At 44.9% G+C, this 13,972-nt stretch overlaps 1 long non-coding RNA gene across 1 annotated transcript; it reads right to left on the bottom strand.

Moving 5' to 3' along the window:
* Window positions 1–305: 305 nt before the first annotated feature.
* On the bottom strand, window positions 306–3,763 carry LOC308108506. Its single transcript, XR_013935283.1, has 3 exons — window positions 3,614–3,763; window positions 2,160–2,552; window positions 306–2,048 (listed from the first exon to the last, which is right to left on the bottom strand). It is a non-coding gene; the product is annotated as an uncharacterized lncRNA (long non-coding RNA).
* Between the last annotated feature and the right edge of the window lie 10,209 nt (window positions 3,764–13,972).

Below are 13,972 nucleotides of genomic sequence, written 5' to 3'. Positions count from 1 at the left end.
CTGAACAAAACAACTAGGAGAGAGAGAGAGAGAGAGAGAGAGAGAGAGAGAGAGAGAGAGAGAGAGAGGCAAATGTTTTCATTTAAACAGAACATACCCTTTGGGTGTGGGTGTGTGTGGGCGTGTTGTTTGTTGTTATCTCTCCACCTGTCCTCAGCTGCTCCAGCAGGTTTTCACAAGGTGAAGCAGGAAATAAAAACTAAAGTCAACATGTCAATCAGTTTAAATTTTCATAATAACATCAAAACAACATAAAAATTTTAAATAATCTGAAATATTATAAAAACACGTTAGAAACAGATGGATATAATATAGAAAACTTTATTTCTGATCAGATTACAGACAACTTGATTGTCGTTACAGTTAAATGTTGATTAAACTGCAGTTTAATTTGTGTGAGAATACTCAGTTATGGAGTATTTATACATTTATATCAAATGTAAATGCTGAATGGATTCACTTATATAGAGCTTTTGTCAGGAGAATTTCCCAGTACAAACCTCAGGAGACACAGGAATCACACTGAGATTTAAAAAGTTTATCTTATGACTTTATACTTTCAAGAGGAGACAAAGTCACAGTCCAACGTCTTTATGATTGTCCAGGAGTTTATCTCACTTTGAGTCAGTGATCGTTTCTTAATGGCTGAAAGATCCTCCTGCTTCCTGCACCATAGACAGTGAAGGTTCCAAAAAGTGGCACAGAGGTTCTAAAAGTCACCCGAAACATAAAAACAAACAAAAACACATAAAACAGACAAACATAAAGACAAAAACTCATAAAATGCATAAACCTTCTTCGGCTGCATCGTCGCCACACCAAACAGTTTATAAGAGAAATGTCCATCATTAAAATGATTTAAGTTGATTTCTAACTGGGAAAATATAAGTGGATCCTCATGAAGTAAAGTTGTCAAAGTTACAAGTATAAAACATAATCCTACCCTGAACAGGACACATTCTGTAAAAGGTTAAAGGAAGAGGAGCAGTCAACTCGTCTCAGCCTCTCCCAGGCCTCTGCCCTGCCTGAACTACCACTGGCCCTACAAAATAAAAGCAATAAACCAAAGTCTTTTTCTTCAGAGCAACACAATTATGAAGTTTTTCACTCCATCTTGCGGCGATGCAGCAGACATCAGTTTGGCCTCCTGGTTCACCTGCAACGTCTCACATCACATCAATTAGACGGTATAAAAAATGTTTAGTAATAATCTTTATCTGACTTTAAATATTCTGCTGTTGTGAGGAATTTAATCTATGTATGCCTTTTTTATCAAATGTGTCTTCGAGAATATTTTTTAAATGAATCGTCATCATCAGGGGTCAGGGTTGACCCGTTTCCATCCTGAAGGTCAGATTCATGATTCAATCACCAGATTCTTTCATCTGGATTCATTCCAAGACTTTTTTCTTTAGTCTTTGAACCAGAGGTCTCCAACTCCGGTCCTGGAGGATTCCGGTCCTGGAGGACCCTGGTCCTGGAGGACCCCTGTCCTGCACGTTTTAGTTCTCTCCCTGCTTCAGCAGACCTGAATCTCATGATGATGTCATCACCAAGGTTGTGAAAAAGCCCAATAACGAGCCCCTCATTGCAATCAGGTGTGCTGCAACTGGGAGGAGCTAAACCTGCAGGATGGATGCTCTGGAGGACCGAGGTTGGAGAACTCTGGTCTAGAGTTTAATTTCAGTAGAGGAAGGTGAGCTGCTCTTAGTCTGGCTCTGGATCAGGTTGTTGACAGTGACCTCTGACCTCTGAGCACACAAGCCCCCCCACCACGACAAGGTGACAGCTGCTGGAGAGGGAAACATGAAGGAGGAGCAAGAGTCATGAGACCTCAGACGGTGTCTCAGGGTCCAACAGTTTATCATGTCGTGGACCAGAACCAGAACCAGGAGGAGGAGGAAGGTCTGACTTCTTCTTCATCAGTAATGTCACAGCAGCCAAAACACTACCAAAAAAAACAACAGTCAGAGTCGCTCCAGTCAGACCATCATGTCCTCTACCACCTCCCTCCTCCTTCCCTCCATCCTCTCCAAGACCTGAGGGACCTGCAGTCAGAAAGAGAGGAAAAGCATGATGAAGAGCTGCTGTCAGACTCTGATCACATGACTCAGACTTTCTACAAACTCTCACCAACGACCAACTGTGATCCAACAAACCTGCAGCTGCTTCAACAACACCTGGAGAATTCACTGAGAGGACGATGACGATCTCAGATTCAATGATTAAAGATCTCTTTGTTTTGGTCTCTCTTCTTCTCTGGACGACTAAACACTTGTATGTCCCACGGTCATTGAAAGTCACGTTCTTCAGGATCAGACTCGCATCTCCATTCAGCGATTCGTCCTTCAGGTCCACTCGGTTCTTGTAAGAAGGAAGCTGGGAGTCTGAAACAATTTGTTCGTTTCGGTACAAAAGAACATACTGGTTCTTCTCCAAGTCCGTTCTGGTCCACTCTACAAGTAAGATGTTCTTGTTGCTCTTGTCTGGAGCTACACATGACAGAGTGACGTTCTCTCCTTCATCAGCAGTGATGTTTAGGTTTGATGAACCTGAGAAGAAACAGGTCAGAGGTCAACAGGTTCAGGTGAGACTCTTCACTTCTCCAGCAGCCAATCAGAGACAAGAACAGAGGATGAAGCAGGTAGGAAGCACAGCGACAGACGGTGAGAACGTGAGACTGGAGTCACTGTTTGACTTTTGAGAGATTGTAACTCTGCAAGACGCTTATTCTATGTAAATGTATGATTGTTTTGGTTCACCATTAACTACCTGCTGAGATGTTCTAGGATGTGTTTATATCCGTTCCTAACGGGGGTTCCACTCTGCAGTCCTACTGAAACTGTCATTTAGAGTGGTGGTGAAGAGTTTGGTTATTAATCCAGGTTTTAATTCAGGAGGAGCAGTTTGCTGAAGGGAATTTTTCTAGACAAAACGACTTCATTTATTACTTTGTTCAACGAACTTTATTCCAAAAGCAGCACCGGAAGAAATCCATGACAGAGTTTTTCTGTCAAGAGTTTTTATTGAAGCTTCAAAAGACACAATCTGGGGCGGCATATCTCGGTTGGTAGAGCGGTCGTCTCCCAATCGGAAGGTTGTAGGTTCGATTCCCATCTTTCCCTGCCTACATGCCAAAGCGTCCTTGGGCAAGACACTGAACCCCAAACTGCCCCATTGGAGTGACAGCGCCTTGCATGGCTGCAGCTTCCAATGGTGTGTGAATGTGTGTGTGAATGGGTGAATGTGATGAGCTATGTAAAGCGCTTTGGGGGCTGCTCTCAGCTAAAAAGCACTACATAAGTTAGTCCATTTACCATTTACAATGCAAAATCACATGTGAAACTGCCTGACTGTGTGTACCGTGTGCAGAGCTTTTCAGGAAACAGAAGGGAGGGGTAAGAAAACAATGAGGTCATGGAATTTTACTGTAGGTTCACAGAGTCTCGAGGAGGGTTAGAACCATATCTTGTTCCCACCAATGTGGGTGCAGCTGGAGCAAAGTTACTCTGTAGATAAGGCTTGTACAAGGACAAGCACAGATACAAAAAACATTTGAGCAGAATCGTTCTGTGACATATTTATAATTTAGAGAAGAGGAGCTGTCACTCACCTGCAGACACAGAGAGCTCAGTCATCCAGCAGCTCAGCAGGAAGAAGAACAACACCTTCATTTCTGGAGGGTTCTTAAACGTTGGAGACTGAGACCGAGTGGAAAAATTACTGAAGGATCAGGTTCTCGGGAGGAGCTCAGATTATAGTCAGTCAACCAGGAAGAGACTCTGTTTATCATCAAGTCGGGTTCTGAGGGAGGAGATTGTGAGTACATAGGAGGAGCCGGATCAGATTCCAGGAAGAGACTGTGATTGAACAAGACAAACAGAGACTAGAGCTGCTCACAGCAGCTGGAGTTTCTCTGCTCCACCAACAAGCAGAGACTCAACAGTCTTTAAACACCAGGTGGAGGAAACACTGACAGGAACTACCTGCACGTTCTCACTCTGCAGGTTCTGAACAAAAGAGAACCTCCCTGAGTCAGCAGCCAATCAGAGGTCAGGCTCACGTCACATGATCCTGCTGAACAATAACAGATCACATTCCACTGCTGTGAGCAATGGCTCTCCACCTGCCTCCACCTGCAGGAGGAGGTCGGTAGCCTCTCCGCCTGCAGCAGGAGGTCAGGAGCCTCCATGGAGCTTCTGTAGAAGTTCACCAGCAGGGGTTGAGATAGGGGAGCCTGCTTTAAGTTTGTTGTTCTTCCTTACCTGGTAGGAGGTGTTGTTGGTCCAGGTGAGGTCAGCAGAGATGTGCATGCCAAGGAAACTGCAGCTCCGCCCTCTCCACCTTGAGTTCCTTGGTCTTGCTGGTGTTCAGGTCCAGGTTGTTGCTGATGGACCTTCCTGCCAAGTGCTGGACCTCCTCCTGGTGGTGGGGTGGATGGGGCAGTGGATGGTGGTGGTGGTGTGGATGGTGTTGGTGGTGGTGGTGTGGATAGAGGCGTCAGCCTCTGGTGATGGAGGCTGAGGGATGGGAGGGTTGTAATAGTGAAACAAGTTTGAAATATAAACAACAGCTCTGTGTGATTATAACTGAGAGGTATTTTAGTATAAACATTGGAAGATGCAGTGCCAATAGGAGTTCAATAGTACATACTATTACAATTAAAGTGGAAAACACAGAATACCACGATCTGCTCCAAAACTGTGCTTGATTAAAAGAATGGTATTAAATAGTAAACATGAAGCCTGGAAAGAACCAGTTTATAAAAAACAAAACCTCAAATTAAGACTGCCCAACTTTTTTAAGAGGTCAATTTACAGCGCTAGAGGTCAAGTAAAGCCAGAAGAGGCCAGAAACAGAGAAAAACGATAAAAAAAAAAAAACAAGCAAGAAAGGCCAGCAGCAGACATGATTATATTGCAATAACCATGACCATCCACCAGAGGGCAGACCAGAGTAAGTAATAACTGAACCACAAAGAAATATATCTGACCTAAAAGAAAACTTCTACAGCGAATGATGTTATGTTGAGCAATAGAGTCTCTCATGTCTCAACAAGAGGGAAGGTTCATTTCATAAACAAGGTATTTATAACTTTTTAAAATTAAATTAAAGATGTTTTTTTAAGGAAGAATAAGACCAGATCAGATGAAGAATAATTTTATCACTCGGAATCAGAAGTTTTAATGAAGCGAGCAAACAGAACATTTAAAATAAAACTTAGATAAAGTGTGGCAGAATGAATGACTTGTGATTATAAATAATCCTGAAGTGTAACAACAGACTGGACTGTTGGAAGAGCTTCTAATTATTTTTAGGACAAGAGGTCTGTGTGGGTTTCATAATCTTTATCAGAGACATAAAGGAGTAAAACCAAATCAATATATGAAAGAAGAACCGTACTAGATGGATGGATAGATAGATAGACAGACAGACAGACAGACCTTGACAAGGCTCCAACAACAAAATACAATACATATTTTAAAAATAAGACACAAGTACGGACATAAAGGAAATGTTAAATGAAAACAGTAAACAGTCGTCGATTTAAAAAAGAATATATGTACAGTCCAGTTTCTTATTTCATTTGGTTTAGAGTAGCTATTGCATTGTGATGAAGTATTTTTTGTAGATGTTTTTACAGGCCAGAGGGACTTTGAAGAGTCTACCTGATGGGAGTAATTGGAAGGAGTGATTGAGGGGGTGAGGAGTGATGGGAGGGGTGAGAGGAGTGATTGAGGGGGTGGGTGAAATGAAGGGGGTTAGAGGAGTGAAGGAGGGGGTGAGAGGAGTTATGGAGGGAGTGAGAGGAGTGATGGAAGGGGTGAGAAGAGTGATGGAGGGGTGAGAAGGGCAATGGAGGGGTGAGAGGAATAAAGGAGGGTTTGAGAGGAGTGATGAAGGGGTGAGAGGAGTGGTGGAAGGGGTGAGAGGAGTAATGGAAGGGGTGAGAGGAGTGGTGGAGAGGTGAGTGGAATGAAGGAGGGGGTGAGAAGAGTGATGGAGGAGTGAGAGGAATAAAGGAGGGTTTGAGAGCAGTGATGAAGGGGTGAGAGGAGTGGTGGAAGGGGTGAGAAGAGTGATGGAGGGGTGAGAGGAATGAAGGAGGGGTGAGAAGAGTGATGAAGGGGTCAGAGGAATGATGGAAGCGTGAAAAGAGTGATGGAGGAGTGAGAAGAGTGATGGAGGAGAGAGAAGACAGATGGAGGGGGTGAGAGGAGTGATGGAGGGGAGAGACGAGTGATGGAGGGGTCAGAAGAGTGATGGAGGAGGTGAGAGGAGTCCTCTGTGATCAGGGTGGCTTTCCGGATCACAGAGTGGTTGTACAGATCTGTGTTTGTGGTGAACCAATGATTTTGCCTGTTTGACGATACGGGAGAGTTTTGTTTTGTGTTTGATGGAGAGCGAGCCGTACCAGGGTGAGATATTGATGTAATGATGGATTCGATGAGTGATGTGTAAACCAGGGTTAAAATGCCTCCAGTTTCTAGTTTTGGAAACTCCTCTCTCCCAGACGTGGTCTGATGGGTACTGGACTCAGTCAGAACCAGTAATGGTGGAGCATGGTCCAGTGTCTGGACAAACAACCAATCAGATCCTCCGGCTCAGTGTCAGTGAGATTGTTTGGGTCAACCACTTGACTATTTTGTTCCTTAACCTCCAGGATTTTTTCAGAAAGTCAAAATGACTGTCCCACTGCGACCAGCCTCAGCATCCAGGGCGCACTGTAGGAGGCCTTGCTTCTGCAGCTCAACAATCCTAAAACATTTCTGCCTCGGCCACATGGAGGCGCTCTCGGTGTGAAGACTTGACAGAAAATGACCCGGAATCCAAGTTTCTGTGTCGATGTTGTCTTTTAAAGGCTGTGGTCTCAAACGTTTGATCAGCTGGTGAGTTGTTGTTTTCGATATATTGCCTGCTCACAATGTTTGTGTCTTGCTCTCATTTCTTCTTTTTGTACTTTGAAACTCTAAATAAAACTTTTTTAAGATCCGACAGAGCAAAATGCAAATTCCTGAAATTTTATAACTATTCTTGAGATTTTGATCAGGAGTGTATAGGAGGACCTTTATGTTTGGAGGAACAGAGGCTGAGATCAAACCGGAGGCCCTGCAGTGGAACATGTCTGTCCTGACATGAAGACACAGAAACTGATGCCCCCCCCCCCCACCACCACCACTACCACCCCCACCCTCACCCCAACCCCCACCACCACTCAGGCCAGAGGAGAAAACCACAGAGGAAGAGGGTGGGCTCTAATAACTGTTCAACACAAAGTGATCAGTGACTGAACAACAACGATGGATGAAGCATGTCTGATCGGTAAGACTGAAATATTCTACTGATTTAATGTCTGTATGGAGGAGGAGGAAGAAGAAGAGGAAGAAGAAGAAGAAGAGGGGGAGGAAGAGGAGGAAGAGGAGGAAGAGGAGGAGGAGGAAGAGGAGGAAGAAGAAGAAGAGGAAGAGGAAGAGGGGGAGGAAGAGGAGGAAGAGGAAGTGGAGGAGGAGGAAGAGGAAGAGGAGGAGGAGGAGAGGAAGAGGAAGAGGAAGAGGAGAAGATGTTCCTCTCTCACACTAACATGTCTTCTCTCCTCAGCTCTGATCTTCACAACAATCCTTCCAGGTGAGTTTTTCTCTTCGCCTGCTTCATCTTGGGACTGATGCTCAGGTTTTACTAGGATCCTCTGCTGAGACTAGTAGTACTCTGAGAGTAGTAGTACTCTGCGAGTAGGAGTAGTACTCTGAGAGTAGTAGTAGTAGTACTCTGAGTCAGCAGCTCCACTTCAACAAAACAAACAAAACAGTTTAAAAACGTACCAAAACTCTTGACGGCCACCTTCATTCCGAACCACCGAAGAATCAGGTTCAGTCTGCAAACGTTCACACTGGGCGGCAGGATGAGGCCAGAAATCGTCTCTCAATAGGAAGGTCGCTGGTTCATTTCCCCAACTGTTCATATGTTGAAGTGTCCTTGAGCAAGACACTGAACCTCAAACTGCTCCAGTGGAGGGACTGTGTGTGTGTGTGTGTGTGTGTGTGTGTGTGTGTGTGTGTGTGTGTGTGTGTGTGTGTGTGTGTGTGTGTGTGTGTGTGTGTGTGTGTGTGTGTGTGTGTGTGTGTGTGTGTGTGTGTTGTACTTTTCTCCATAGTTTGGCTGGTCCTGTGACAACTGGTATTATGGCACCTGTCCACTTCTGTCCTGACGCATAGTTTCAATGTCTTTTCCACCGAGAGATTGAGTATGAAACCAACTTCATCAGTCAGCCGTTAGCATAGCCACCGCCATCAGCATCAGTCATGTGTTAGCTGTTAGCAGCGAAGTGCGGTCCCCGCCCCGCCCCGCCCTGCCCCGCCCCGCCCCGCCCCTTAGCGTGGGGAGCACAAGCCCGACCCGGTGCAGGGCTACAGCGGGGGCGCGGGTCAATGTGTGGACAGATGCCTGACCGTCGGCCGGGTTGGAACCAGACTCGCGTGCAGATGCTTTGACTATCCGGCCAGCGTCTAACGCTCAAGACCGGGCTTGAGCATTGGACGGTGGCTGTATGGCCTGGCATGGCATGGCCCGACATGGTCCGGGATGGCCTGGCATGGTCCGGGATGGCCTGGCATGACCTGGCATGGCAAGGCCATTGATTGTTGGCTTAGCAACCTCATGTTTGACATTGTTACCGATGCCGTTAAAGAGAAAGGGCAGTATAGCATAGAAATTAAAGTATATAAAGTATATAAAGTGAAGTATATAAAGAGCCTCCTGGAGCTGGCAGGATGTGGTGACGGACCAAACCTGCCGCCGATGGTCATTTTCACACACACACACACACACACACACACACACACACACACACACACACACACACACACACACACACACACACACACACACACACACACACACACACACACACACACACACACACACACACACACACACACACACACACTTCCACTCCTCATGAGATGTGTTGCTGAAGTTGCTTGTTTTCTGTCATCATTTGCTCAAACTCTCAAAATCATGTTCCTCTCTTGTTGCCTCTTTGTTAATTCATGTTCCTGCTTCATGTTACTGTCTAGATAGAGCTGCTCAGGCTGGTTTAATCTAATAACAGTTGGAAAGTATTTGGATCAGTGTGATAACTGCAAATAATATATGTAGCACGAACAGGGGTATTGTATGTTGTCCCCCAGACTCCAGTCTCTTCCTGTTGCAAGAGCAAAAACTGTTCTGACTCTGGAAGGCTCTCAATCACATAATATTGTTTGCCCAAGCTGCCGAACAGGACAAGGGAAAAAGAAAAAAAAGAAAACCAAAACACTGATTAACTTGCCTTTCCAGTTGAAATGTCTGTAGATTAAAAAAATCTAAACAGATGTGACTTATAGTCCAATGCATCTTATTTATGTGTTTTCCTCTTTAAGAAGTATTATCTGACTGGAGCGACTTATAGTCCGGACAATTCAGTAACAGAGTAAAGTTGTTTGGGGCGCAACGATAGAAGTCAAATCCTTTTACTGTATGAACAGTGTATGTATTATCATTTTATTCTAGCAGCTTCTCTCTCTGTCTCAGCTTCAGCAGGTGTGACTGTGAGTCCCAGCAGGTCTCAGTTCCTTGAAGGAGAGTCAGTGTTTCTGAGCTGTGAGGACGGCGGGACAGTGTGGAGGAGAATCAGAGGACAGAGGAGGATCTGTGGAGACAAGTGGGGAAAAGAAGATGGTTCCTCCTGTAACATCAACTACATCCTCACCTCAGATGGTGGAGTTTACTGGTGTGAGTCCAGAGGAGCAGCTGAGAGCATCAACATCACTGTGACTGGTAAGATGTGTGTGTGTGTGTGTGTGTGTGTGTGTGTGTGTGTGTGTGTGTGTGTGTGTGTGTGTGTGTGTGTGTGTGTGTGTGTGTGTGTGTGTGTGTGTGTGTGTGTGTGTGTGTGTGTGTGTGTGTGTGTCTGTGTGTGTGTGTGTGTGTGTGTGACTCTGGTTTGTTTTTCAGACTCAGTGATCCTGGAGAGTCCACTCCACCCAGTGATGGAGGGACAGAACATCACTCTGCATTGTAGATCAAGCGCTCCCTCCACCATCATGGCTGATTTCTATAAAGACGGCGACCTCATCAGGACCGAGTCTGCAGGTCACATGACCCTCCACCATGTTTCCCTCTCTGCTGAAGGCCTCTACAGTTGTAGCATCAGGGCTGGTGGAGAATCTCCACCCAGCTGGATCTCCGTCACAGGTGAGGAGCACAAACCTGCTGCAGGTGTCCTGATGACAACGTCTTTAACTGTGAATTATTTCAGGGAGACTCACCACGACTCCTCCTCCTCCTGGCTCCTCCTCCTCTCGTCCTGGCTCCTCCTCCTCTCGTCCTGGCTCCTCCTCTCCTCCACACTCCCCTCGCCTCCCTTTGTGGATCTCCCTGGCGTCTCTGGGTGTGCTCCTCCTGCTGGTGGCTCTGGTTCTTCTGATCAGACGGGTTCTTCACAGGAAGCCAGAAGGTGAGGAACACACTGAAGGTCCGTCTCTTCAGCTGCTTTAACGACGGTTTAACGTCTGGCGTTTCTTTCTTCAGGCGTCGGAGCAGAAGCCTACGTGACCTACAGTGACCTCAACGTGTCTCCTCGTCCACAGCAGCCAATCAGACGGAGCAAAGGTACCCGCCACCAACTTCCTGGTAACCATTTAGTTCACAACCATGACCACGGTCACACACTGGTGCCCATGTTCTGGGAGTCTTTCACTGCTCTGTGGAGAACCGTGGTCCACTTGTCCACAGACTGTTTGGTTTGAGACACATTGGAGGGTCTTCGAGGGTGGAGGTTCTGTTGGAAGTTCTGTTGAAGGTTCTGTTGGAGGTTGAGTTGAAGGTTCTGCCAAAACATCCCTCCTTCTAGTTTTCCTCTGACTCCGTCTGGGGTCATGGTATCAGTACCGAGACCAAAAAAGTCTAGAGTCTTAGTCAGAGATTTTTTTTGTTTGTACCAAAATATGCGTGTATATTAATATTGCACAAATATGAATTAAAGTCGACTTTGCTATCCCTCGCATGGGGCACCAAAAATGAATGCAGCTTCACACGGGACACCAGAAATGTAGGGATTTCTTACCTCATAAGGATCACGTGCTACCAGTTATGGAGTGTTTTAAGAGGTGGAGGAAGTGTGTGTGTTAGAGACCTGGCAAGGAACTACAAACAAGATGGCGGCACCATTCAGAATGGAGGTTACCAGAGAGCAGGAGGGCTGTCCTTGGTCTCCACCATGTGCTGGAGAACAATCAGCCGGTGTCCAGTTACTGTGTGAAGTTGTCTTTGATGTGAAATGTGTAGGTTGTTAGTTAACTAGTTAGTAAAGCCAAGATTAGCATGCAGATCCTGTGTGTGTGTGTGTGTGTGTGTGTGTGTGTGTGTGTGTGTGTGTGTGTGTGTGTGTGTGTGTGTGTGTGTGTGTGTGTGCCAGGCCTGCGGTTTTCTGACTTCCTCTTTCTGATTAAAAGCGTCACATCATCACGGTGACCACTTGCTGCCTCCGTCCTGTGGCCAACAGGTTTCTATGGCAACGTGGCTTTTAGCTAAACGTTCAGCAGAAACTTCAGGAAATGTAGATGACTACCTGCAGGAAACACACACACACACACACACACACACACACACACACACACACACACACACACACACACACACACACACACACACACACACACACACACACACACACACACACACACACTGTCTAGTACACTGTGTACCTACTGTGTAGGGGGGGCTATAGGTATGGGAATTAATACAATTTTTCCGATTCCAGTTTTGATTCTGTTTATCGATTCAATTCTTTATTGGTTCTCTTTTTGGTTGTTGTTGTTTTTTTAAAGGAGAATTAACAGGTGGATTACTGGGGGTGGGAATTGATAAGATTTTATCAATTCTCCTAACAATTCCTGAGTATTTCTTTGAGGGGAAAAAAAGTAGTTTTACACAATCTTCTGCACCAAAAGGAACACATTAATTTTTTCCAAACATGAAACTTGAATTATAATTTTTCCCTTATAAAACAAACAGTCAAATGTGTATTTGCCTTCATTGGATGCCCCCTGGAATTTACACTTTTATAAAGTTTGTGCTGTTGACAAGCTAACCCTCTCTGGGAGGTCGGAGACTGGAGAGGAATGAGGAAGTGACGTAGGAGGAGGAACACGTTCTCTCAGTCTGCAGGGAATGCTGTTTTCATATGTGCTGGTGCTTTTTTGTGGGGATTTTCAACTCAGAATGATCTAATATATAGACATACAGTAGTAGACTGTAAGGATTGTGTATGTCTACACAAGAGAGAGAGAGAGAGAGAGAGAGAGAGAGAGAGAGAGAGAGAGAGAGAGAGAGAGAGAGAGAGAGAGAGAGAGAGAGAGAGAGAGAGAGAGAGAGAGAGAGAGAGAGAGAGAGAGAGAGAGAGAGAGAGAGAGAGAGAGAGAGAGAGAGAGAGAGAGAGAGATCATCAGGTTTTTATTGACATGGCTATACATTGCGTTTGACAATTATTATTGTATAACTGTACTACTACTTCATTATTGTTAATGCTAGTCTTATAATTATTAGATTCTTATATTATTATTTTATTTTATAGTTACTGGTATTCTCATTGTACTATTATTATAGCTATATTATTATATTACCTTATTATAATTATCTAATGCTGTTTATTGTTATTACAGTTTATATTATTGTATTATAGTTACTGGATTCTTATATTATTATTGATATTATTATTATAACCATTACTATGGCTGAGTATAGTCAGTAACCTGTTTGCCCACGATAACAGTATTATTACAATACAGCGATTCTGCTCCGTATATCGCTGGAAAGTTCCTCCACGATACATTACGATGTCGGTCTCGCTGAAGAAATTCTGAATTTATTGACCTCATTTCACAGGAATTACAAACACTGTCAATCAATTTCACATGAATGACCGCCCAGTAAAACAAAGTGTATACTGCACATTAACACTCACTAAACAAAGTGTGTACTGCACATTAACACTCACTAAACAAAGTGTGTACTGCACATTAACACTCACTAAACAAAGTGTGTACTGCACATTAACACACACTAAACAAAGTGTGTACTGCACATTAATGCACACTGACCACCACTAGTGACATTTCCTTTTGTTGTGTTTAAGTCTTTAAGGGAAGACTGATACAAAATTCAACTTATAATTCTACTTAGAGATTGAGCAGTACATCTTTCGGTCGTCGATGTTCATTCACCCCTGCCTCCACCACCACCGGTCCAAGATGGCGGCGCTGTTGACTTGTCCGTCCCCAGTCATGAATCGTCTACGTATATAATGTCTATGGTATATGGCGTGAAAACTAGAGGCTCCCACATATAGTAAAGATCTACTAGCATATGTCTATGCTGTCGGCTCGTTGGAGAGACATTCACTACACGGGACAGATTGACGGCAGAGTTAATTTATTAAAAGTCTCTCATTAGTCTGGTGTACGATTCCCATGGAATTGATCAATTGGAACCGGTTCTCAGTCAGAACCGGTTTTTGATTCCCATCCCTAGGAAGCGGCATGGCTCAGTTGGTAGAGCGGTTGTCTCCCAATTGAAGGTTGCCGGTTTGATTCCCATCTCCACCTGTCCACATGCCAAAGTTTCCTTGGGCAAGGCACCGAAGCCCAAACTGCTCCCAGTGGAGTGACAGTGCCTTGCATGGCTGCAGCCTCCAATGGTGTGTGAGTGAAGAGATGAATGTGAGGAACCATGCAAAGCTCTGGAGCTGCTCTCACCTGTAAGGTGATGTAGAGGAGAAGTCAGGGAGGAGGGATGATGGAGGAGAGATGGAGGGATGGAGTAGTGTAGTGTAGTACTGGGTGTACTGTGTGTAGTACTGTGTGTACAATGTGTGTAGTACTGTGTGCAGAACTGTGTGAACTGTGTGTAGTACTATGTAGTACTGTCTGTATTA

This window comes from Lipophrys pholis (assembly GCF_963383615.2).
Source record: "Lipophrys pholis genome assembly, chromosome: 4".
Taxonomy (NCBI): domain Eukaryota; kingdom Metazoa; phylum Chordata; class Actinopteri; order Blenniiformes; family Blenniidae; genus Lipophrys; species Lipophrys pholis.
The sequence above is the reverse complement of the archived record's forward strand: the minus strand, read 5'-3'. Positions and strand labels throughout refer to the sequence as shown.